Source organism: Pelodiscus sinensis, chromosome 26 (genome assembly GCF_049634645.1).
Source record: "Pelodiscus sinensis isolate JC-2024 chromosome 26, ASM4963464v1, whole genome shotgun sequence".
In the NCBI taxonomy this organism is placed as follows: domain Eukaryota; kingdom Metazoa; phylum Chordata; order Testudines; family Trionychidae; genus Pelodiscus; species Pelodiscus sinensis.
This window is the reverse complement of record NC_134736.1, coordinates 2,438,808-2,465,704: the sequence shown is the minus strand read 5'-3', so window position 1 is coordinate 2,465,704 and position 26,897 is coordinate 2,438,808. Positions and strand designations below refer to the sequence as shown.

Here is a 26,897-nt window from a genome sequence, read left to right as displayed (position 1 = left end):
GGCAAGAAAATCCTGGTCTGCTGGGGGGGGCACTAGCTGACCTGGGAGACGCGGAGCAAAGCCGCAGAGCACGCAGGCAGCGGGACAGTCCAGTGCTGGCGTGCTCCGAGGCTTTGCTCCCCATCTCCCTGGTCTGCAGGGAGACGGGGAGCAAAGCCTTGGAGCACGCCCGCAGCGGGACAGCCCAGGCACGCTGCGGCTGTCCCACTGCGGGCGTGCTCCGAGGCTTTGCTCCCCATCTCCCTGGTCTGCTGGTTGGGAGACGGGGAGCAAAGCTGCGGAGCACGCCCGCAGGGGGACAGCTCAAGCACGCCCGGGCTGTCCCGCTGCGGGCATGCTCCGAGGCTTTGCTCCCCATCTCCCTGCAGACCAGGGAGACGGGGAGCAGCTTTTGTTGCCCCAGAGGACAGGGACGGCGGACCGCGGCACATCTGGGCGTCCCGCCGCTCCCATCCTCCGGGGCGAGAAAAGCCCCGTTCGTAAGTCGGATCCGCGTAACTCGGGGACTGCCTGTATTTCACTAGGAGGGTGGTGAAGCACTGGAATGGGTTCCCTAGGGAAGTAGTGGAGTCTCCATCCCTAGAGGTGTTTAAGTCTCAACTTGACAAAGCTCTGGTTGGGTTGATTTAGTTGGGATTGGTCCTGCCTAGAGGTCTCTTCCAGCTCAATATTTCTATGGTTCTATATCCCCTCTCAGTTTTCTCTTTTCTAAACTAATCAAGACCAGTTTTTTCAGTCTTCCCTCATAGCTCATGTTTTCTTGACCTTTAATCATTCTTCTTCTCTTCTCTGGACCCTCTCCAATTTCTCCACATCTTTCCTGAAATGTGGTGCCCAGAACTGGACACAATACTCCAGCTGAGGCCTAATCAGCGCAGAGTAGAGCGGAAGAATGACTTCTCGTGTCTTGCTCATGTTACTCCTGTTAATGCATCCCAGAATTATGTTTTTTGTTTTGCAACAGTGTCACATTGTTGACATATTTAGTTTGCAACGGGTCAATAGAGAAAAGGATGCATGGTATTTAAACATAGAATCATAGAATACTAGGACTGGAAGGGACCTCGAGAGGTCATCGAGTCCAGTCCCCTGCCCTCATGGCAGGACCAAATACTGTCTAGAGCATCCCTGATAGACATTTCTCTAACCTACTCTTAAATATCTCCAGAGATGGGGATTCCACAACCTCCCTGGGCCATTTATTCCAGTGTTTGACCACCCTGACACTTAGGAACTTTTTACTAATGTCCAACCTAAACCTCACTTGCTGCAGTTTAAGCCCATTGCTTCTTGTTCTATCCTCAGAGGCCAAGATGAACAAGTTTTCTCCCTCCTCCTTATGACACCCTTTTAGATACCTGAAAACTGCTATCATGTCCCCGCTCAGTCCTCTCTTTTCTAAACTAAACAAACCCAATTCCTTCAGCCTTCCTTCATAGGTCATGTTCTCTAGATCTTTCATCATTCTTGTTGCTCTTCTCTGGACCCTCTCCAATTTCTCCACATCTTTCTTGAAATGCGGTGCCCAGAACTGGACACAATACTCCAACTGAGGCCTAACCAGCACAGAGTAGAGCGGAAGAATGACTTCTTGTGTCTTGCTCACAACACATCTGTTAATGCATCCCAGAATCATGTTTGCTTTCTTTGCAACAGCATCACACTGCTGACTCATATTCAGCTTGTGGTCCACTGTAACCCCTAGATCCCTTTCTGCCGTACTCCTTCCTAGACAGTCGCTTCCCATTGTGTGAAACTGATTGTTCCTTCTTAAGTGGAGCACTTTGCATTTGTCTTTATTAAACTTCATCCTGTTTACTTCAAACCATTTCTCCAATTTGTCCAGATCATTTTGAATTATGACCCTATCCTCCAGATTAGTCGCAACCCCTCTCGTCTTGGTATCATCTGCAAACTTAATAAGCGCACTTTCTATGCCAATATCTAAATCGTTGATGAAGATATTGAACAGAGCAGGTCCCAAAACAGACTCCTGCGGAACCCCACTTGTTCTGCCTTTCCAGCAGGATTGTGAACCATTAATAACTACTCTCTGAGAATGGTTATCCAGCCAGTTATGCACCCACCTTATAGTAGCCCCATCTAAGTTGTATTTGCCAAGTTTATTGGTAAGAATATCATGCATGACCATATCAAATGCCTCTTAAAAATCAAGAGTCTTCATATTAATGCACCCCTCGCTGCACTCCACATGAGGTGAACATTGGTCTCCCCATTTTATAGATGGGGAACCTGAGGTGGGGAAGTGGGCAAGTTACTTGCTGAGGGAAGGAGGCAGGTTTACAAACCAGGAATCGTTGGTTGCCAGTTCTCTCTTTTAACCAGCAGACAGCTTTCCCACCTGCCTCAAACTTAGAATGAGAGACCCACCAACACGCTTGTGCAACCCAGAGAAAAATTTGAAACTCGTTCATTATCTGAAGCTGACTGCAACGGTCTTGTGTTGGTGTGGTTTGGTGTGTCGCAAGCACAACCTTACACAAATGAATAATTCAGGCCCCTGAAGACTGCCACACAGGTGACTTTCCTGGGGATTAAATGCTCACGTCCTCCACAGTTCTGCCACAGTCAAAAAAGAAAAATTACAAATTGATCTGGATTCCCCTCTCCTACTCCTTTGCTACTTCTTTATAATAAGCCTTTGGCAGCTTGGATTTATTTAGGGGGGGAAGGGGGGACAGGCAGAATTGAGGTTCAGTTCTGGGAAAACTTTGGTGCTGGGATGAATAATGCATAAGACTGCAGAATCAATATTGATGCATCAGAGATGGAAGCCAGACAACAGATATGGGGCTCGAGTGAGCAAATACAGCAAAGGCCGATTTGCTTCAGTGGTGTGAGCAACTCACTTGGCTTCTGGCAATGCCCCTCTGCCTTTCTTCCTGCTAGTATTCCAGAGAGTGGGTTCCCAAGAGGGCCATTCACACCTGCACTCTCTGGATCTCCATGCACTTTAGAATCACCGGTGAGCAGAGATATTGAAAAAAAAATTCCTGTCCCTCGCCCTCCCAAAATTATAATTGTTTCATTCCAAAAGCTGAATTTATGTAAAAGCCAATGGGGCCAAATCTGCAGATAAAGTAAACTGATGTGTCTCCTCTGGCATCAACAGGTGAATACACCAGCAGAGCGTTTGGCCCGAATCTGAAAAGAGGCTACTTAATCAGAACAAGAGCATCTAGTGCCATTTACAGACCCCGAAAAAATCCCCTTCGGCTCTTTTGTGTCTCCCTCATTGCCCCTTTTCTCAGCACCAGGGCCCCTGTCCTCCAGGGCACAGACCAGGTTGCCAAATAGCAGCAAAGACGGTTGCTCTTGGCATTCTTCCCCACCCCCATGGTGCATCTTCTGCAGTCCTTGAAATTTTCCATCTCAAGGGTCAAGTCCCTGGTGCATCCTCACAGCGTAATTGTGAAATTATTATGGCTGGTGATTTTAATTTAAATTGGATGGAGAAATGTTGTACTGCGGCTGACTCATTTGCTATGGATTTTCACTTAACCAAATTGATTAGTCAACCAACTAGACTTAACTTGAAAGTTGTAATCATTCATTATTAGATCTAATTTTCGTGTCGCTCCCAGACAGCGTTCAGAAATTACACAGCAAAGAAGACTTTAACGATGTCAGGTCCAGGGTCCTGACAGAAATTCAGCCCCGAGGCTCAAAGCTCTCTCTTTGAACCACCCTTCAGCACCCAGGAAGAGACAATCACCTCAGATTTTGCTGAGGTAAGCGCTGCAGAAGAGTGAGTGAGAAAACGGCATGCCAAGTTTCTGTGGAGATTTTTTTTTCCCTAGGATTGGGGAAAAAACGGGTGCAATGCAGCACAAGTCACATACGTCTCTCTAGGTCTATGATGGGGAACGTTCCATAGCTACTTGGCTTCTGCACATCTCTTGTGACAGTGCGTTGGGGTTTTCCCGTCTCCTGCACCCCCGTAATGGCACGGACAGACTCCACCAGCCAGTAGAATAGAGGGCTGTGTCTAGACTGGCCACTTTTTCCGGAAAATCAGCTGCTTTTCCAGAAGAACTTGCCAGCTGTCTACACTGGCCACTTGAATTTCCGCAAAAGCACTGACTTCCTACTGTAAGAAATCAGTGCTTCTTGCAGAAATACTATGCTGCTCCCGTTCGGGCAAAAGTCCCTTTTGCACAAAACTTTTGCGCAAAAGGGCCAGTGTAGACAGCTGAGATTTGTTTTCCGCAAAAAAGCCCCGATCGCAAAAATGGTGATCGGGGCTTTTTTGCGGAAAAGCGCGTCTAGATTGGCCATGGACGCTTTTCCGCAAAAAGTGCTTTTGCGGAAAAGCATCCGTGCCAATCTAGACGCTCTGTTCTGAAAATGCTTTTAACTGAAAACTTTTCCATTAAAAGCATTTCTGGAAAATCATGCCAGTCTAGACGTAGCTGAGGTGTTTATTGCTTCTGCAGGATACAGCACAGCACAGATGTAATCTGGTTCCAGGGCAGGCCTAGGATGCCTCAGCCCCCTTGAGATGGGGGAGACTGGGCCCCTAAATCCCAGCCCCTTTCCCTAGGCTGTCTCCTCCATGCTCTCAGACTGAAACTAACTCACTCACTTCCAGCCCTGCCCCCAGCCGGGGCTCCACTCCCCTTCTTCCCATTGTTCCGCTCCCTGGGAGATAACTCGTTAGACAGGTTCGAAGCCCCCTTGCATAATGACTCATCCCTGCCCTGCTGGGCTGTGCTGCAGACAGCAGCCAGTGGAGGTCACTCACAACCCAAGCCTAGCAACGAGCAAGGTACCCCCACTACATCACACCCCTCTCCACAATGACATGCCCTGGCTGTCCTGCGACCTGCTCATGAGGAGACATGCTTGTTCTCATCCCTGACAAAACGCTTCCACCCCAGCTTGTTGTCTGTCACTAGCCCGCGGCCTTCAGACATGGTGCCTCCGCAGGCTGAAAATCTTTCGGCTACAAATCGCGTGTTCCTGGGGTTAGTCCCTGTTGAAGAGACGTCAGGACTCCAGATTGTAGCCCTGACTATGTAAGTTAGTTTGTCTGGCCGTTCTGGTTTCTCACCCTACACCTTCCGCAGGCTCTCTGGGTTTCCTCCACGAAGCCACTGCAGCTTGCTCTGCCTCCCTCTGACTACCTGCACCACAGAGGATAAGAGCGCCTAGCTTTGGGATCCGGGGCTTAAGTCGCTGAATCGTCATTTGACCCTTTGGAGGCCATGGAATATAAAACCCTGGTCTCCATTAACTTGGAGCTCCCACAATGGCCCCCGGAGTCAGGAAGAGATGGGAGCTGTCGCACTGCTGCAAGTCACAGCAACGCTCTCCTACTCGCCCCAGGTTAATGCTCTGGAAAATGCCAGAGATCTTAGGGGCCACACGTGCAGGTGTTTGCCGGAAGGGCAGGGCAATGAAAGAGGTTGGCGCCTCACACGTTATGGGACACCGGGGCTCTCAACTCTGGGGCATGTATGAAACTTGCCAGGTGGCCGGGACACCCGTAAAACTAGCCACGTAGCCAAGGCTCAGACTCCCCACACAGAGATGTCTTGGGTCAACTGATCCATGCCCTCCTTTTTCTCTGGCTCTACCAGTGCTTTCAGAAAACTTCACTGCATCTCTGATCACAGCCATGCACTTCAGAGACCACCACATCAGCTCCCTGTGTATAAATAAGCAGGCTGTGTGCCAATTAATACCTTTAATTAACAGCGAGGACTCACTGGAGGGACTAGAACTTGTCCTCTCAGATGGTCCTCCTGCCCGTTGAGCTACACGGATCAGCTCTGATAGGTCAGGCCAGCCACGATGTGCTACTGAGATACCTGCCGTTCCATGCCAATTAAAAGAACCGCCAGGGAACAGATCCCACCTCGAGGACAGGTGGGTGGGTGGCGGGGAACCTACCCAGCATGGAGGCACTTTCAGTGGAGTCAGGTCTGTGATGAAGCGTTCTCAGAATGTCTTGCCAAGGCCTCTCCAAGGGACACGGACGTACAATGGGGAGGCTCATTCTGTGGCCGAGCAGGCCAGTTCTCGAGACTGTGAGTGCCGAAATGAGGCAGGCATCTTCCGTGGCAGGAAGGGGAGAGAGGGTCAGTTTGTCTCTGTCGTATTCTTTCACTTCCAAGCCCTCCCTCCACTCCTCGCCACCTGTAAGATGTGGGCAGCATCACTTTTCCTGTCTCCCCAGCCAACAACCAGTCCCTCTCTCTATGCAGACTCCCATCTCCCTCACTCCCTTCCTCCTTTTTGGCTCAAACTTTTTTTCTCCATTTTGTCCCTTCACCCCCCCATTGCATTAGACAAGCAGAGGATGCTGCTGAATAAAAACAGCAACAAGGCATGAGCCAACCACCCGCAAGCAGGTGGCATCATAATTATGGGGCTTCTTAAATCAAGGCACAAGATGGAATTAGATGAGCTCTTACTTTGATCTGGGATGCCAGTTTCACTGCTTCCCTCCACGGTCTCTTGGCCATCATGTCAAGGTTGGCTGCAGCCAATCCCACACTTTGTTCTTCCAACGCGGAGAATCCAAAGGAATCCACAGGGCAGAATGCAGATCGGCGCTAACCTTCTCCAGACATGTAGCCCTCACACGCCTGGTTGGTGCATTACTTCTGCTGTCTGGAAAAAATTAAAAGAAACGCAACCAGTGTGATTTACATAATGTAGATATATCTGACAAAAGTAGCGGGGTGAAATTCTATGGGTTGTATTGCACAAGAGGTCAGATGAGATGAATTAATGTTCTCTTCTAGGTTTAAATCTACGTAGCTATAAATCTATATCCATTTAATCTATGCTATTTCTGAAGCATCTGTCTCTGTGGTTTTTAAACAGCACGAAACAACATTGACGCCTGTGCAGAAAATGTTTTGCATTTTCGCCCCAAACCTCCCTATTCAAACAATTTGAGTTGTAGTAGGTGTGGGAGTAGAGGGCCGGCAAGAGATCCTTATTCAAAGCAATGTATGTTAACGGCTCCAAAAGCTTTTAACGGAGACCATTATTCCCACTCTGAGAATCAATGTATTTTATTTTCCTCTGAGGTATTTGTTTGGCTTTACTTCTGTATTTCAAACACACCAGGCATGTTTAACAAAACAAGGCAGCTCTGCGATAGAGACAGCGCATTGTATTTTCCCTGAAATTACTGGAAGTTCATTTTCAAAGCAGAGCAGTTTTCTTGGAATCAATATGTATCAACTAAAATCAATAGCTACTCTACGCAGATGGGCCGAGACACCTCACTGATAGCGCTCTATTGCGTTTGTATCCAAATCTGTACATTTTCAACAAGTCAATGTATCTAAGCATCTGCCACTGTCTTTTCATTTAAAAATAATCTGTTTGCAGATAACACTGTACCTTTCCATGGAGTCCGGTAATATACTCTCTGTATTTACCACAGCCAATGTGTATTTACCATATCAAAACGTTTCCACTTAACGTCCAATCTAGTTCATTTCAGCTTCAGCTAAACACGTATGTGCCATTGTGAACCAACTGACTTCAGCCATCTCCCTGTATTTCCCCTCACAACCACTTGTCTTATGGCTTTCCCACAGCAGGGCCTTCTGGATATAAGGATGCAATGGCAAATTCCCCTGAGGGAGGATGGAAACCATTCTGTACAGGCCAGAAAGGGTGGAGAAGAGGGGGGAGATTGGAGAGGGCTGGAACATCCATGTCAGGGGACCCGAGGTGAAAACAAAAGCAAGCTCCTTCTGTGTTTGTTGAAGGACAAGCAGTGATCACTCAGGTGGACACTGTAATAAACCTTGGGCAATGGGGACTCCGACCTCAAGAATCTTTCTCGCAAACACCCCTCTGGCAGATCTGATATTCCATAGGTAGAGGGCACTGGGTACACAGCCTTTTAAATTCTCTGACCAGTTCAGCTAGCTACATTCTGCCTGGCCACCTGTCCCCTCCATACTTTCAACTTGAAGTTGGTTTGGTTCTCATTTGCTGCCCTGCTCTGCTGGATAGCATTGTGGTGGCTGCATTTTGGCAGTGTGAGAAGTGCGTATTTGCATACCAGTTAATTTTTCTGTGTGTGTGTATTTCAGATATTTAGCTATACTTGTTTTTTTAGGCAGCCAACTTATATCTCCCATGACACATAGTATGCCCTCCGGTTAAAGCACCCTGGTGCATCCTGGGAGTTCCATGACTGTGGTGCATCATGGGAGATTAAATAGAACCAGGCCCATAGGTTCTGAGATTCTTCAGACAAAGGGGGGGGGGGGGGAGTCTGAGATTCTTCAATGATGAACAAAGGCAAAATGAAATATTTTGACATTGCCCAAACACATTTTTTTGGAACTTTCCACACACAAAAAATTGATATTTCCAAACAAATGGTGAAATTCTGGAATTTCCTGCTGGCCACTTCTACTATCCGTGTGTGTATGTGTATATATCACATCACACACATGCATTTACCTACCCTAGATCTTTCATAGAACACATCACCCTGGTATCCAGGTGCTTTGGCATGAAAGACAAATCTGTAAATGTTATTTTTACAGGACAGAGGAGCACAGCTTTGTTGAAAGACTCCGTTGAGAACTGTTCCTTTAAGAAGAGAAGAATTGCAAGTCCCATTTGTCCCCGATACTAATAGAAAATTCTAAGCAGGGAAATTGGCCAGGGTGAGGGTTTTTTTCAATCAAATGCTTCTCTGATGTTCAGAGGGAGGCATTTTTCTTGGGTTCTCTCTGTTCCTTGTGCTGTATGCAAATCACAGTTCTCTGTAAGTTATTAGATAACAAAGGACTGTTTTCTCTGCAGAGACTTGCTTGCGTCTGAACCTTGTGAGAAGGATAATTAAGGAATGCCGTAGGAAGCTGCATTGATGATCATTTGCAACCCTTCCCTGATATAATCTCTAGGAGGAAAGTACAACAGGTTCCCTCCCACCTTAAATGAGCTATCAGCGTAGCTTGGAAGGGAGAGAGAAGGTAACATGTAGTGAATAGCAGCATCTTTAGGCCAGCTAAGAATGCCCACAAGTATGTGGGTTTGCACACCCATGTCCCCTGTTTCCATCATACGAATGGGGCCCCCTTCTTGGTTTCCATGTTGGACATAGTCCCGTAATGCAAGTTTTTACTGTGCTGGCACCTATGACAGTCCCTGCCACGGGACTGGACCCCACCCTGCTGGGTGCTGTACGAACACAGAACAGCAAGGGTGCCTAACCCAAAGAGCTCACCATATTTTGAGGTAGACGTTCCCCTTGGTACAGGCCTGGGACTTGTGCTAGGACATCAGAACATTCCATGGCCCCTGAGTTTAGGAACGCTCATGCTAACCCAGACATCACCCCTTCGCTCACAAGGCACGTCCCTGTGCTCTGCCCAGGAACTGCAGGCAGCTCGCAACCCGGCCAGAGCGAGAATTCAAACCTTCCATTTTAGAGTCATTTTTTCCCTTTCTCCTGGGAAAAAATAAACAAACTCAAGCGCCTAGGAACTCAGAAGCTCCGAGGATATTTGATAAGCTGGTCCTCTCATTATCTGCTGCAGGCATCCACTCACTGCCCCTATGTCTCCACAGGCTTCTGCTGACATCTCACCCAGAGCCCAAAGAAAATTGTGACACGCTAAACAAACGCCATTTAAGAATTCCCATGAAAGAATTCCTTCAAGGTGCCGTTTGGGTTCCTTCCCCTGGCTCTGTCCCCACCTCCTGCCTGTGGATTTTTCCTTTCCTGTAGGAATCTTGGCAGGCCCTTGCCAGGCCTGGTGCCTGTGAAACCATACTGTGTTGCCATGGTGAAGATTATTATGACATCAGTAACACAAAGGAAATTTCACGATCCTGAGCTCGCCTGGGATGCAGAGTTAATGAGGAGGAGGCGGGGGGAAACAGGAAAGGGTTTTTTCTTTCTTTCTTTCTTCCTTTCTTTCAGAAATGACAAAAGAAAACAAAAACAATTAAAAAAGGGGGGAGGGATCAAATCTGGTTCAGAGGGGCCCAGCCTGCCAGCGAGGCAAACGGCGGAAACATTTGCAGCGAAAGAGCTTTTGTTCTCCATTTGGGCGATCAGCGGGCAACGCGCCCGTAGGAAATGCCACTGAACCAGCGCCAGCTGCTCCCAACATCAGATCAACAGGCGAAAAGAGAAACAGTGGCACCGGGTCCCTGCCTTTACCCTGAAAGCTCCACCTGGCCCCTCCATACTGAGGCCCAGAACACCACAGAGCGTAAGAGCCAAGCGGATGGGCAGAGGAGTGGATCAAAACTTAGCTGCAAAACCTGCAAGCAGGGCAAGCGGGTGCACCCGGGGCAGGATCCTGCACCCAGAGAACACCCTGCATGTGTGTGTGTTTTTCAGGCCTGCATCCAACAGGAGTTTAGATGGGAGAGACCAGTGGCTTCACCCCTCATCTCCCAGGCCTGTCCCACTGCTGGGCCATGCGGGTGCTTCCCCATATTCAGTGACAGGCATGATTCAGCCCAGTGCAGAAGGCCCTAAGCCAAACCCCACTTGAGTGACGCCCAGGCTCCGTGCTGGGCCTCTGCAAAGAATCGGCTGCTACATGAGTCCAATGAGATCAGCGCTCAGCGGTTGGGGCTGGGAGGCCCCAGGGAGACAAGGCGGCGAGTGCCAAGCTCTTGGCCAGGCCATGCGTCTGTCCCGGTGGCTGCGCTCCAGAGCTGCCAGGGAGAAGGCCGCCCCCCGCGGATTCTGCAGCGACATCCAGAGCGTTTCAACCCATGGGGCAGTGAAGTGAGCAACTGGGCTAATGAGAGAGGAGGGCAGATGATAATACTCAGGCAGAGAATACACAAAGGCCGTGTTGAAAGGATCCTGGCTGGGGACAGTCGTTATCAGATGTCCCTTTAACTCCCTGGAGGCCGGAAGGGCACCTTCGCGTACTGGTTTTGTCTCATCTGCAACGTGCCAAACCCAGGACTTCATGCCTGTTACTGTTAAGCAGGAGCCTGCCTCGCGTCTCCACCCTGCACGTGCCACCACACAGAGAGGAACTACCCTCCTCCCGCCTGGTAAGTGAGGTGCCCACTGGTTAGGAACCTCACGTTGCTGCCATCTGTTTGCTAAGAGTTCTGGGGTACGGAGGAGTCAGCCGGCAGTCTTTGTAAGCCAACACCTGCCGCCAGCCCTGCACAGAATGTAGAAACCAGTCAAAATGGGCCTGTTTCCATCGCCTTCGTTTACTGGCGGCCTTGTTGCAGCTGGCCAATGTCTACATATCACCACACCCCACCCAGTGACGAGGGGGAGCGCAACGACATCGACGTTGACGCGTTGGCGAGCACGGAGGCAGCCCGACCATAGGTGGGCACGCTGCATTTCTGGATGCCTTGCTCTGGCCGTGCAATGCCGCGCAGCCTTCCTGCAGCCAAGGAAGGAGGCCACCAACCTGACTTGTGCAACTGTATCCTTGATAATGGCATAATTAGAGCTGCACTGTGGGCGAGTGGATAAACCGGGAGACCTGGAGTGTACTCCTGGCTCTGCCACTGAAATGTTGGGTGACCCTGGGCTAGTCACTTTCCATCCTACCCCATTGTCTGTCTTGGCTAGTTGGAACAGCAGCTCTTTGGGGCTGATCTGTGTTTGTACAGCACCCTGCACAATGGGGCTCTGAGCTCAGCTGGGGCCTACTGCCATGTAATGCCAATGGCTGGGCCACTTGTATACCTTGCAAGTAACTCCACCGGCTCTCCAGCCAGCCCAGGGCCATAAATTCCCATTTACACTACAAAGTTTGGGTTTTTAGCATCTGCCAGATTTTCCCTCATATTCCTAGAATTGATGGGATCATGTGTAAATGATATTAAGCACAGTAATAACACTCGGGAAACCAAGCGAAAATAATAAATTAAAAATGATGGAGCAGAAATGTGGCTTCTTTGCTTCTTGTGCTGACTGATGGCTTTCACAGCGCCTTCTACACGTCAAGGCTCTCAGACAAACTCCCCCCCACATGATACATCTGCATGGGAACCCAGCGGGTGCAGCAAGGGGCGAAGCGCAGGCTTAGACAGCAGTGTTTGGACTCCCCGGTTTGAAGGTAAGCAACATCCTACTTTCAGGGGAAGCCCTGAGCCACTGCGGTGATGGAAGATCCTGTGGAGCTTGTAAATGCCTCACACTGGCTGCATCTGTCACATCCCTCCTCTACTGACTGAGCAGAATAGAAGATAATTACCCACTACTGCTGCCACCTGGTGGTATTACTCCTTTAGTTCCAATGGGAGAGGCCTGTGTATTGGCACTGAAGGTTCCAGGGTTATTTTTTTCCCCCACAATGGGGGGTCATTATACCAGGGCATGAGCCAATTAGCCAAATTATTAGTAATTGCTTTGCCCTCCCAAAGCTATCCCTAGAGTGTTATTCTTCCTCTTCCTGTTCCAAGAATGTAGCTAGCATTGCTCCTAAAAGCGTCTCTGTTTCAGCCCAGAGTCAGTTGCATTATTGTGACGAGTGAGATAGTTTAGGATCCCTTGCAGGGGGAAGGTGCTCTCTAGAATTGAAGCTATGTATTACCTGTGCTCAGAATTCCTGAAATGAAGGCTAATGGTCTATGATCTATGGTCTATGATCTTTTTCTTGATAAAATTATGAAATTAAAACAGAAAACAATATTGGTATCATGCAATATTATATATACATATATATAGTCCCCTTACTAAAGGTGCCTCTGCTTATTCTCTGGAAAGATCCTGTGTGCTGCAATCTAGCCCCAGAGACTACAATTCCCATGAGCCCTGGAGGAAACCAGGAAGGAAGTGACTCTTTATTTTTGGGTTCTGGGGGCTCTCCACGAGTATGAAGGGAAGCTCAGCAGTCTGTGGACTCTTCCCTTTGTTTTTTGGAAAAAAAGGAGCCTGGCTTCTGTGGAGGAGTTTGATCCAGTCCAGGAGCTGTTAGGTTGCAGCTACAGACTTGGACTAAGAGCCTTTGGGACTGGAATCTAGCAGGCTGCTTCTGATTGCCCTTTGGCTGTACCTGTGGCTAGAAGTACTACCCTGCATCCAGCACACGGAAGGAGACTAGAGTCATCCACTCCAGCTGCAAAATCTTCAAGTGCGCCCACGCAAGCAAGTGTATGGTACTGTGAGTTCTAGGAGCGCACGCTCTAGAGTGGGATAAATAGTGGCAGTGCAAATGCCAGATAGATACGTTTCCTATTATTTCTGCATACTTTGTTAATGTTATTCACTGTTAATCTGTTAAACCCTGTTTCTTTAAGTTGTTAAGTAAAGGTTGATCATTCTAATGTAATCTATTCGTTGTATATGATTTGTTGTTGTTTTGGAGTTAGAGCCAGTTTATTGCTGGAATAGTTTTATTCCTGGAGGCTCCCAAGGCACACCATTAAGTGAGTACAGGGCCAGTCAGGTGAAGGCACTGCCACTGTATGTTCTTCATGAGCAAGGGACTGCAGCAAAGGGGTGGATAGCGGTTTTCCCCAACTAAACTACATCACCACTGGGGTACTCAGGATCTTTTTTTTTCCATGTTAAAACCATCAGGCACCCAGGCACACCTGTGAGTGTGACCTGCCCCCGAGTAACCCGGGGAGGAAAAAGGGGGTTACATATATATATATAGTAGCACAATATAATACTAATGATCTAGCTCTCTGTCACCGTAAATAAGCCAATGTCTACATATCACCACATAAACAACAGTATCAACGGATCTATCATCACATCAGCTTTCTCTCTCTCCTCAACTACTGCCATCTATTCTTTCCCTGTCTGTTACCATATGTACTCTCTATACAATGCTCATCAATGTGGTTTGATTGCCTCTGCCCCTGACCTCCTATTAAGAGCTTGTTTACATCCCTATCAAAGGCACTCTTGCCCTTAGATTGCTCCTTGACCACAGCTGGAGGGGCTGCGGGAGAGCTCTTTGCACCCTGGTTGCAATGTAAATGTGTTCTGTTGAACTAGCTGCACTTTTTTCCCCCCAAGCCAGGGATATCATGGCTATCCAGACAGCAGGCTCTGCTCAGTTCTGTTGAAACCTCTGCTTCAGACACCGCTTGACAGGGGCGCAAACTCATGCATTTTTCAAGCAGATCAATGCGGCTCGGCACCCTGTAGACATAATGACTGCATTGGCCTGGCTGCGAGACAGACTGGGTGAGTCTCTCCAAGTCTGGCGTAATAGCCAGAGCCTTGGAAAGCTGGGCATTATTTATAATTTAACTTATAATTTGCTGTTCAAACCCAGTGGTTTCAAGTAGTTGGATGTCAGTGTGCTTTTGGAGAAAGGAGCGGGGTGGGGGGTGGAAGAGGAGACAGAAGGATCATAGATAGCACTTCACAGCTTCAAAAAGCAGAGTATATGAAAAGCTCTTTGCTAAGTTTCTGACCTACTTTGCATGGCAATAAGCAAACTCCATCATAGAAAAATATTAAAAATAGCAAAATACAACCCAGCAGGTTATAAGAAAGCAGCCCCAGCAGCTCCAGCATGGCAATCAGAGGCAATTTGGGAACAATGCCTCAGATAATTATCAAAGATTTCAGCTGCAATTTTCCCCCCCTTTAAATGGAAATAGGATGCCAGTGTAAGAGGGCAATGGGGAAAAAATGACAGCTTCTCACTTAATGTTCCTGTTCTGGGAGGTGCTGCCATGTACTTACCCTTCTGCCTGTCTGCAAAAACATCCTTGCAAAACTGTAATAATCAAAATCAGAGGGTGTGATGGACATCTTGGCTGGGGATGAGCAAAACACACTGATGAAAGACTAACAGGGGCATTTTGTCAATGGCCAGCAGTTGGGTTGCTCAAACATTTCAGCTGAAACTTTTCTTGATTATAGAACATGGCAATTTCGAAGGAAAGAAAAGTATTGTTAGAAAGTGTCTGCTTTCCTTGAAATATTTTCAGGCTTTTTATAGGATTCGACCAATTTTTTTGGCATTGTGATTAGTACTTTTTGGCGTAATTTTTTTCCATATTTTTATAGCTTTCAGCTGAATGGGTTTGGGGGGGTTGACAAAGAATCACAAGTTAAAATGAAATAAAAAGCATGTTCTGACCAATGCTAGAAAGAAGGAATGGAACCTAACCAAGCCAACGATCTACCCAGCCCAGAACCCTGACTTCCAACAATAGCCACTGCCGGAGGCTTCCAAGAGAAAGAACAAAACAGGGCAACTGCAATGTGAACCACCCCTTTTGTCCAGGTTCAGTGAGAAATTTAGAGACCCTCAGAACATGGGAGGAGTGATAACAAGGAAAACAGCATTTCTAGGTACAGGCGGACCATTGTTTCTTGTGAATCATTTATATAACAATCCTAACCCTTTCTGGCTTTCAATAGGCAAACCTGGTTTCTATAGACTTTGGATCGCATAGAAAGCAATTTTCCGTTGGGTCTCATAGAAGGCGACTATCCACTGGGCAACGTTCCGTTGAGTTCACTGAACTTTGGATGAACTTTCTTATTCACGGTGGCTGGGACAGTTTATGCAAATAAGTTTCAGCCTATTCAGCATTTATTATTCCTGATATGCAATTGGTCATTTAAGTTGCATGCCCTTATATCTGCATCTTGATTGAAAGACTGTGGCTCTTTTCACCCCCAGAGGAGAAACAGGAATAAGGAAAACTGACAAGCAGAGAATAAATTGTGGACTCACACCTTCCATTGATGCAGTGAAAATAAGCGTCATCCCATGAAGGACAGATGAGCCCTAAACATCTGTGTGCTGCAAGACATGGGCCCAATTAAGTCCTAGGGGCCTGGTTTACACTACAGTGGAAGGTCAAATTAAAATATGCAACTCCCGGTATGTTAATTGAGTTTCCATGCCATCCACACAGCTTCCCTTACTCCTCATGAGGAGCAGGAGTACTGGTGCTGACGGGGGCGCCCTCTGAGTTTGATTTAGTGGGTCTTCATTGGACCCACTAAATCAAACCCCAGAAGATCAACTGCAGTAGTGTCATGAAGACGTGGCCAGGATTTCAGCAAGGCTTTATGAGTGCTTAAAGCGGTGCTGGCAGCTCTGTACAGGGATGAATTTCACCCTTTGTGCATCGTGTGTGTGATGTGGGTGGGTGTTCTACAGGTGGGTGACTGAGAACGAAGAGCCACAACTGCAGGGACTGGTGACCCTCCGTGCCCTGGGACAGACAGTGGCTTGTCTGCAGAACATGCTCCACCGGCTGCTGCTGGCGAGCAGGTTGGAGTTCCAGCAAGAGATGATAAATGGGATCGGCATGTACAGACCAGGAAGAGGGGGAAAAGAAAAGGCTCACACTTCTCCAGTCAGCTAAAAGCTGCTGCTAGCAGAAAAGATGGTCCAGGAGTGAAATGGAGGGAAGGGACTGCAGCTAAAGGAAACAACATGGGAAGGGATAAAAATAGACTTTCCATACACACACAGTGAGTTTCCTTTCCAGTACAGAAAAAAAAATAGAAGTCGTGCTTTGAAGCATCACAGTTTGACTTCTGCCTTTTCTCTGTCCCACGCTGCAGAGGGGCATGCAGGGAATATCCACCAAGGGACCCAGGTTGGCATCGCTGGAGAACGTCCTAGTGCTTTTCCACAGAGAAACGAGGGCAGTGCAGGGCCCTGACCTCAGTGATCCCTACCGCCATCCCAACCCTGGAAGTGTGTCTGGGCAGGGGCGTGTTTTATTGTGCAGCACACCTGGCCCTTGTGGACCCGCTCTCCACATGTCTGGCCTCCAGGTGCATCACTGAGTGAAACAATAGTAATCGTCACAACCAAGTGTGCTTGATATACTGAGAAAGTCAGCTGGTGGGGTGGGGAAGATCCAAATATGCTAGATATTTTCCACACAAAAATGAACCAAAAATGCACATTTTTTTCATTTTTATGCTCTTTTTTCAGTTTTTGATTGAATAAAGATGGGAAACTATTCTCTCTCCCCTTATTTCCCTTTTATTGCTTTTCCCCTGGCCCTTCCTCAATACCCCCCAAAATACAGAGGGAAGAGAGGAGAAAAATTGGACATTTGGGGGTTTTATAAAAACATGGAAAATGTTGGACCAAAATAAATATTTTTGTTTTGGTCCAAAAGCCCTTTGTTTGGTGGTTGGTTGGTTGGTTGGTTGGTTGGATGGGTTCTTTTGTCCCAAGCAAAGTTTCAATGACAAAATGTCGGCCGGCGCTCAAGGGATCTGAAGAGAAAAGGGATGTGGAGTGTTTAGAGTTCGAACAGCTTCTGTACCCCAGAAGTGGGGGTGCAGCCTGGAGCAAACAAAGGCAAAGAGCCATACAGGCCCCTCCCTTTGGAAGTGGTCTCTGTCTAGGACAGTTTGCATTAGTCTGAGCATGTCTGGCAGGACTGCACGTAAGCCTGGCATGCGCTGGCTAGTGTTCAGGGCCTTGTTTACCTGCAATCTCTGAATATGCAGATAAGTGCTACTGGATTGTGAGAAACTGGCATGGACCTGGACAAGCAACAAGGACTGAGCGCCAGGCGGCTACTTGGGGATTCATTAGCCTCGCAATCAGCTAGCCTGGGGAGGGGCCTGAGGCTAATTTCTGTGCTTGGGATTAACAGAGGAAATGAAATGAAATAGATGTGATGGCTCTCCCCTTTCTCCAGCCAGTCCCTGCCCAGGGCATCCAACGGCAGAGCTGCTAAGGAATTCAGAGCCAGCCTCTCAACCCATCAAAGTGTTGGATTTATTCTATGTCAGGGGCATCAACAGCAGCTTGCACGCTACAAATAGGCCACCAGCAATAAGATCCCCTGTTCCACGCTTGCATCCACCCCCAACAACCAAAAGCTGCCCTCACCCAAGTTAGGCCCCGCAGTCACAGTTCAGAAGCAGATACTCTCACTGGCTAAGCTAGCAGGCACCAACTCATCTCACTTCCAAGGGAAGTCACCCTGGGCAGATCTTGTACGATATGGATTTCCTCTGGACCTCATGTGGCATGTGTGTGTTCTGGCTTGACCAGAATGCGTGCGCACACACAGCTGGTGATGGGGTTTGTTTTCACGACGTACCGAAGGACATTGTGAAACTTTGTTCTTGTGCGTGGACTCCAGAGGAGTCTTTAGTGCCTGCTAATTCTGTGGCACTAGGATGGGTTCCCTAGGGAGGCAGTGGAGTCTCCATCCCTAGAGGTGTTTAAGTCCCGGCTTGACAAAGCCCTGCCTGGGATGGTTTAGTTGGGGTTGGTCCTGCTTTGGGCAGGGGGCTGGACTCAATGACTCCTGAGGTCTCTGCCAGCTCTAGGATTCTATGATCTCCAGGACATTCCAAGCAAGCTGCACTGAGGGGAATGGGCTGGCCCTGTCCTGTCCCTTTCAGTTGTATGGGCAGATCCTATACAGTACTCAGCCACCTCTGCTGTATTTCAGGAGGTCCCTGTGCTGGACAGCTCCCCAGCTGTCCTAGGAAGTTGGGCATCAGTACAAGAACCAGCAATCTCTGCTGCGGCATCCACAGCAGAACTGGTGGCTGAATCCAGTCCCCACTTTTAAATATTTCCTTTTTTCTTCTTTGACTCTGGGAGGGGGAGGCAGAGGGAGAGAAGATGAAGTGTCTCTCTCTCTCTCTTTCTCTCAGACACAAACACTCATGAAGGAACAAGTGTGAAAAACCGAGGTGATGAGATTGTTCTGGTAGCCTGAGATGTTGTGAAATGAAATCCCAACATGCCCAGTCACCGGGAGGTGTGCCAAGGCACCGGAGAGGACATGACGGCTCTCGCTGTGCGGGAAACCAACAACAACAGCATCTTACAGCACCAGGCCCTGCTTCCCCTGAAAGGAAAAGCTTACACATCGCCTCCATGCAGCAAAGCAGAACCTTGGACCACGGACCATCTGGCGGTGATGGGTGAGTGGGTAGTACGGAGCTGTATTCCTGGCTCTTGGATTTTTCTGGGGGGCCTGCTGCCTCCATGAGGCCTTATTCTCTGCTGTTAGTCACTAGCCAGGAGGAAGAGGAAGGTCTACTAGGTTAACACAATGTTTTCATAGAATACTAGGATACTAGGACTGGAAGGGACCTCGAGAGGTCATCAAGTCCAGTCCCCTCCCCTCATGGCAGGACCAAATACTGTCTAGAGCATCCCTGATAGACATTTATCTAACCCACTCTTAAATATCTCCAGAGATGGGGATTCCACAACCTCCCTGGGCAATTTATTCCAGTGTTTCACCACCATGACAGGAAGGAACTTTTTCCTAATGTCCAACCTAAACCTCCCTTGCTGCAATTTAAGCACATTGCTTCTTGTTCTATCCTCAGAGGCCAAGATGAACAAGTTTTCTCCCTCTCTCTTATGACACCCTTTTAGATATCTGAAAATGGCTATCATGTCCCCTCTCAATCTTCTCTTTTCTAAACTAAACAAGCCCAGTTCTTTCAGTCTTCCCTCATAGCTCATGTTCTCCAGACCTTTCATCATTCTTGTTGCTCTTCTCTGGACCATCTCCAATTTCTCCACATCTTTCTTGAGGCATTGGTTCCTCCCACCATCCCAAGGGATCCTTCTCCTCCATCCACCCTAGATAGAATTCACCCCGTTGCAGAGGACTAGCGTAAGGCTTGTGTTCCAATGCCATCCTCATATCAAGGTTTAAGTGGGGCACTGACCTTATACTGTCTTTTGAACCGGGCTGTATTCCACCCCATCTTTCTCCTGTAAAAGAAGGGAGTGATTTTCACAGGGACCCCTGCCTGGATTCTTTTTGCCTGGTCCTCACACTCGTGGACACAGGCTTTCCATTTGAGTGTACAACTTGGATCACCTCTCGTCATTAATTGAGTGTATCCTAGCTGGGCCTGGTTGTCCTCAGAACTGCCCAAACACAAGGCTCTAGCTGCCTAGAGAGCTCAGACTCTAAACAGACAAGACATAATGGGAGGGGAAGAAAGGGGAAGCGTTTGTGCCAGGTGATACCTCTGCTGCATGCCTCTCGCAGCTATCCCTGTGTAAAACCTTAAGGGAGACAAGACATTGTCCATCTGCTCTAACGTATGAAGTTGAATTCAACCTTGTTCTCCTCCAACCTGGGGCTTAACTAAACTGACTGCACTGAGGTTCAAAATGACCTGTGCTTTGTTTCCACTCAGATTACACACCACAGCATCTTATTCCTTTCCCTCCCCTTTGCTAAAGTCAAGAGCAATGAGTGTGTGTTGTGGTCTTTTGTTTACCAGTTCTGGCATCTCATTAAAATTAGCTGATACTCTTCTGGGTGGGTTTGCATCTTGCCTATTTGAAGCCCTGGATCAGCGAGGCAGCTCGTAAACCGTCAAATCAAATTTTCAAAAGCAAATTGCTTTTATAATTAATTTAATTATTATTACTGTGCCAAGTTTGTGTGTTGCCTTAATGAACACAATCAGGTTTCACCCTCTGTTTCCCCAGCTCCCCCTCCTTAGACCCCACCTCCAGTTTGGCAAAGGAGGGGGTGCCAGGCTCAGGCTGAGTAATTAAAGTTTAGATTGTTGTCATTTGTTAAATAGTACATGTTTTAATTATCCCTTGAGTCTGCCCATGCGTTCAAGCCACCTAGGCTCGCTGAGGAGGAAACCCGCCACCACAGCCTGCCACAAGCTTGCACAGAAACAGAAAGACTTTTTTTTCCTCCAAAGTGAGTAATTTTGAGTTGCCATGGTGACTGTAATAGAGGTGACAGTTTAAGAGTTTGTTGTTGTTGTCAAAAATGCTTGAAACTTAATTATCATTGCAGTTCCTTCCCCCGCCCCACCGGGCACACCTGTGAGGCCCCATTGGCAAGGGTTGCAGTAACTGAAATCAGGGCCCCACTGTGCTAGGCACTGTACAGACACAGTATTGAATAGCCCCGCACCCAAAGAGCTTCCGATCCACACAGAAAAGGAGGGGAAAATAATACAGGTTGAACATCGAAACTGGGACTCTCTGGTCTGGACCATGCATGCTCCTAGCCCACAGGGCTCCGGTGGCTGGGAGTCCTGTGCAGGCCAGAAGCCCAGCTGGGCCTGGGTCAGGAGACTGGCATTGACTTCCCCTGCTCCAGCAAACTCCCTCATTTGGGACATAAGAACGGCCAGACTGGGTCAGACCAAAGGTCCATCCAGCCCAGTGTCCTGTCTGCCGACAACGACCAATGCCAGGTGCCCCAGAGGGAGTGAACCGAACAGGTAATGATCAAGCCATCTCTCTCCTGCCATCCATCTCCACCCTCTGACAAACAGAGGCTGGGGACACCATTCCTTACTCATCTTAGCTACTAGCTGTTGATGGACTTAAACCTCCATGAATTCATATAGTTCTCTTTTAAACCCTGTTATAGTCCTAGCCTTCAGAACCTCCTCTGGCAAGGAGTTCCACAGGTTGACTGTGCGCTGCATGAAGAAAAACTTCCTTTTATTTGTTTTAAACCTGCTGCCTGTTAATTTAATTTGGTGGCCCCTAGTTCTTATATTATGGGAACACATAAATAACTTTTCCTTATTCACTTTCTCCACACCACTCAGAATTGTATAGACCTCTATCGTATCCCCCCTTAGTCTCCTCTTTTCCAAGCTGATAAGTCCCAGTCTCTTTAATATCTCCTCATATGCGACCTGTTCCAAACCCCTCATCATTTTAGTTGCCCTTCTCTGAACCTTTTCCAATGCCATAGAGATGTAGCCGTGTTAGTCTGGTGTAGCTGAAACAAAAGGCAGGACTATGCAGCACTTGAAAGACTAACAAGATGGTTTATTAGGTGATGAGCTTTCGTGGGCCAGACCCACTTCCTCAGATCAAATTGTGGAAGAAAATTGGCACGACCATATATACCAAAGGGATACAATTAAAAAAAGTGAACACACATAAAATTGACAAATCAGATTTTAGAACAGAGAAGGGATGGGGGGGAGGTTAATGTCTATGGGTATGTCTACACTACCACCCTAGTTCGAACTAGGGTGGTTAATATAGTCATACTAACTTGCAAATGAAGCCCGGGATTTGAATTTCCCGGGCTTCATTTGCATGTTGCCGGGCGCCGCCATTTTTAAATGTCCGCTAGTGCGGACTCCGTGCCCGCGGCTACATGCGGCACGGACTAGATAGTTCGGACTAGGCTTCCTATTCCGAATTCAAATCCCGGGCTTCATTTGCAAGTTCGTATGCCTACATTAACCACCCTAGTTCGAACTAGGGTGGTAGTGTAGACATACCCTATGAGATAATGACATTAGGGGTGATAACTGGGGAAACTACATCTCTTTTTTGAGATGAGGAGACCACATATTTATGCAGGATTCCTGAAGGCACCAGACCAGAGAGGTCCAACCTGTGCGATGCCTTTTGCTGGGAAAAGAGACACCAACGGAATGAATGGTTTGCCTAGAATCTGTGGTACGGCGAGGATTTCAAGCCTGAACCCCAATCCAAGAATCCTTTGTCCCAAAACCGCCTTTCCAGTTCTCCGAGGCTTTTGGCTACATCCCACACCCGTGCCGTCCTGAGCTCTTGGAGATGCTGATTGGAGGAGCCTGCGATCGAGTCACGAATTGAGGAAGGGCTGGATCTACTTCCTTGCTGAGCTGTAGTTCTCCCTCCGGAAGAACATCCTCAAAAATCAGCATTCTACTGGTACCATGAAGCCCCTGCCTCAGTGCACGAGGGACGGGAGCTAAGTAGGTGCTCAGAGAGGATGGTAAACAAGAAGGTGAGGAGAGATTCTGAGCAGCAGGGATTTTCAAGATAGCATCCCTCTGCCAGTCTGTGGTCTGATGGCTTTTTTCCCCCTTCGCCTCTGCTCTCCTTTTGTAGATAGATTTCAGTGTATTGATTTCCTACCTCCCCAGACTTTAGTCTTTTATGGATCAGAGGTGAAGAGAAAATGAAAGGCGAGGTTTAAGGCCCCTGAATTAGATGGTTTGGGAGATTATTTTGATGAAATACCGCTAAATAGGCCCTTGTCCTGGGGGAGGGGCAGGCGGCATGCCACTGAGGCTTGAAAGATCCAATTAAAATTAACCCTGCACCCACCACCTTGCAATAAATAAATAATCCAGATGCTAAAATTGGCTCTGAAGTGGCGCCGCAGCAATTCTGGAGAAGAGCTGGGTCATCGGTGGTTAGTGCTAAAGCTTTAAGCACCTCCTCAGCATCTCTGACCCCTCCTGTTGCTGCCAGGAAAAGACAGGGGTGCGGTAAATTGACATAGCTGTCTGGGTGTCATTCTCTGCTTCTCCTACAAAGGGAACTGACCCTCAGCTTGTGCTGCTTTTCTAGAGATATTGGTGTAAACCCCCTCCAGCACCAAGAGACGTCTGGGGGACAAGTGATCCTGGGGCTGGTCTGTTCAGCATTGGCACAGCCTAGAGCAGCCTCCGGGCTGCTCTAATTTATGCCAGCTGGCAGCAGTTGGGGGTTGTTGTGGCTCTGGCCACAACCTGCATGTTTTCTATGCTGAGACAGAATAGGGATGGCGTGTTGGCCGTCTATAAGCAGCCATGCAGCCATGGAGAACTGCCCCATGCCAAGAGAGTTCTCAGCTGACCATGCCCCCCTGGGTTCTAGCCTCTGCGCTGCCACAGTGGAGCCTCTGGCTTTCAGCGCACAGACATTTGACAGAGGGCCAGAGAGATCCTCCAAAAGAGCTGGGACTGACAGCCGCAGGGAGCGAGAAAAGGAATAAAGAGCCGCTGGCAAAGGGGAGCCACCAGGGGCCTCCGCGTGTGAAGGAAGGAGCAGGCAGGGTTCCCCAGAACAGATGGGCTCCCAACAAGCATCAAGTGCCTAGCGCACGTGATCACGCTCACATTAGCCCTTCTAGGCACAGCGGCACGCGGGGGACTCATGTTCAGCCCTCTGTCCTGTTCCTTTGCAGAGTCACTGCTACCCAGGATAGATCCACCCATCCCGTATGCAAGGCCTACACCAGTGGTCACCAGCCAGTCGATCGGGACCCACTGGTCAATCTTGGAGCCTCTGACAGGGGATCCAAACTGGCTTGGCCAAGTGCCGGCACTTCAGCTGCCCCTCCCACCACTGCTGCTCGTCTCCTGCCCTTTGCCTTGGAGCCGGCCCTGCAGGAGCCTCCTGCTCCCTGTGCAAGGCAGGGGAGGGAGAGGAGGGTGCTGACGTCAAGGTGCCCCTTCCCCACAGAGCAGAGAGGGGTCACAACAAGACTTGGGGGTGAGGAGTTTGCTGGCTGCTTTCGGGAGCGGTGCAGGGCCTGGCTGAACCTGCCTTAGCCCCACTGCACCATCACCCAGGAGCCACCTGAAGTCAGCAGGGCCTAGCTGGAGCCCACAACCCTACCCCAGTCATGAACCCCCTCCTGCACCCCGAGCTCCTGCCCTAGCCCCGAGCACCCCTGTATCCAAACACCCTTCCAGAGCCTGCACCTGGAACCCCCTCCAGTACCCCAAGCTCAGCTCAGCCCCTCTCACGCTCCAAATCCCTTAACTCATGACCAGAGCCTGCACCCCAAGTCAATGCCCCAGCTTGGGGAGGGAGGATGGAGTGAGCAGGAGCACGAAGCAGGGTATTTGGGTTTTAGATCTTGGATTGCATTTCAATTCAAAAAGTGAACTTGTGCTTAAAAAGGTTGGAGACCGCTGGCCCGCACTCCCGCTTCCTGCATATTTCACTTGACATTTGGCCGTCGTAAAAAGCATGTTGTTTGCTTGTGCCAGCGGACCAAGCAATCCAGATGGGTCTATATCACTGGCTGTCCTCTTCATTATTTACCACCCCTCCATCAATCTCTGTGTCATCTCTAATTGCTATCAGGGAAGATTTTTTTTTTCTTCCAGGTCCTTGATACAAATGTTTCAAAGATATAGGACTAAGAACCGATCCCTCAAGGACCCCGCTAGAATACACACACGAGATGAGACTTCCTCGTTTACAATTTTATTCGGAGACCTCGCCGTTAGCTAGTTTTTTATCTATTTAAGGTACGGCCCCTTGAATTTGTATTGTCGTAGGGTTTTTTTCCTTTTCTTTTTTTTTTTTTGGATCAAAATGCTGACAGGTATCAAGTCAACTGCTTTACAAAAGTCTATTATGGCCACACTATTGTGTTTATCAACCAAGCCCGTCATCTCAGCCAAAAAGTAGCACATTTGCTTGACAGGTTCTGTATTCCAGAAAGCCACGTTGATTGGCATTAATTGTATTACCATCCTCTAATTCCTTATGAATGGAACCTGGTATCTGCCAGGCTGTTATTTTTGCCTAGGATCAAGGTCAAGATGACAGGCCTTTGCAAACTGGATTGCCCCATTTCCCCTTTTAAAATATTTGCGTAAGATGAACTAGCTCCCACTCTTCTGGAACCTGTCCAGTCAGGGCCGTCACCAGTCGGGGGTGAGGCCCAGGACAACCCCCCCCCCCCCATCCCTGCTTCCAAGTCCCTGCACCCTCCTCTCCTGAGCGACACTGGGAGCCAGTGAGGCAGAGCGGAGCAGGTGCTGCTGTCGGACTGGGGCTAGCGGCACGGGCTCCTCATCCCCCTGAAACTCGGGGCCCCGAACAATCCTCTGGACAGGACAGCTCCGTCTCCAGTGTACCGAGACTCAGCATATGCCTGCCCTGCAGTGGTGGGGGGGGGGGGTGATTGCAGCTCACACACAAACCAGAGCTCACTTTAAGCTATCTCAGGAGCCAGAGCAGTGATGCCACAGCTGAGGTTTTGGTTTGGGCTAACTGCCCAAGGGACTGATCAAGGCTCCGGGTTGGACACACTACGGCTCAAGCATGTGCTGCCAGCTCTGCTACTCCAGTGCACGACTCAAGGAGATCAAATTCAGCTCTCGTGTATCCGCACACGCAACGGCCACCCCTGGTGGTTGCAGCGTAGTCCTATCCTTAGGCATCGCGGTAGGGAACAGGCCTACGGAGCCCCAATGGGAAGTGTGGCCAGTCCCCGCTCCCCGTCTCTCCACCTAAAGGCAGCTTGCGGGGCTCTTTGGCCTGCTGTCTTATTAATTCCTAATTTCCAATTTGCAGGAGGCGAGAACCTTCGCCCTCCATCACGCCAGCCCAGCAATCACAGCAATGAGCCAAGTATCTCTAGACAGTCTTTAATTTATTTTCCGGCGCACATGGGCACTGCTGAGAGACTGGATGGCACCAGCTTAAACATAATAAATTACTCAAGTACCAGAGATTAGTTAATAAAGTGTCAAGCGCCTGTAAAGTGCTGGTTTGTCAAAGATACAAAATATTCTGCTGTTTTTCCCAAAGATAAATAGGTTCCTGCAGAAGGCTGGAACGCCCCGTCTCATGCCGCGCCGCAGCCGCCTCCTTGCAATCAGGTATCTCTGCGCACAAAATACTTCAAGATGCGACCAAACTGCAGGAGCATACGAGCCAGCATCTCTCAGCATGAAGCTAATGCTTTAGAAATCAACGGGCCTGGCTCAAGCCAAGTGGTCTCTCATGGTGACCCCTGAGGTCTTCCTTTGGTGCTATGTTCCCAGGCAGTTTTGTCAGGAGAAATGCAACACTGTCCCACTAAATGGCGCCTCCTGGGTCTTCTACGCTGTTGTCCTCACGACGATCCTCAAGAACCGACAACAGCCGCTCCTGGGATATTTCAGCATTTGCACTCTTAGCTCCACGTGGACCGGCCCAAACTGGAAAAACAGTTATCACAGCTTCTCTGAAGTCCTAAGGAGACCTGGTCTGGGCTGAGAGTTTGAACGTGGGTCAGGAAGTATTGAATTCTTCTATTTTAAATCCAAATTGGTTCCTTGGTGCCATTTGAAAAGCACATCCTTGGGTAGTGTAAATTCACATAGCTTTGTTAAAGTCAACAGATTTGCACTGATTTGCAATGTAACTTGAACCTCTCTAGTCCGGCGCCCTTGGGACCTGACCGGTGCCAAACCAGAGAATTTACTGGACCACGGGAGGTCACTATAGTCTAGCAGCATGACCAAC

At 48.7% G+C, this 26,897-nt stretch overlaps 2 long non-coding RNA genes across 4 annotated transcripts in view; one reads left to right on the top strand and one right to left on the bottom strand.

The window, feature by feature from the left end:
• The window catches only part of LOC112545549 (uncharacterized), a 41,238-nt gene extending 31,479 nt beyond the window's left edge, over positions 1-9,759 (bottom strand). Inside the window, exons 1-3 of one of the 2 annotated variants that reach the window (XR_003089051.2) lie at positions 9,236-9,701; positions 6,441-6,639; positions 5,917-6,078 (exon numbers count right to left, since the gene is read on the bottom strand). This is a non-coding gene — a long non-coding RNA (uncharacterized LOC112545549). The other variant, XR_003089052.2, reaches the window with a different exon arrangement.
• A 4,164-nt stretch (positions 9,760-13,923) lies between these two features.
• On the top strand, positions 13,924-25,403 carry LOC142820509 (uncharacterized). Of its 2 annotated transcripts, XR_012897731.1 has the most exons (5): positions 13,924-14,149; positions 18,575-18,847; positions 20,510-20,613; positions 22,254-22,665; positions 24,764-25,403. It is a non-coding gene; the product is annotated as an uncharacterized LOC142820509 (long non-coding RNA). The 2 variants fall into 2 exon arrangements; XR_012897730.1 differs by having other exon boundaries at positions 18,575-20,613.
• The last annotated feature ends 1,494 nt before the right edge of the window (positions 25,404-26,897 follow it).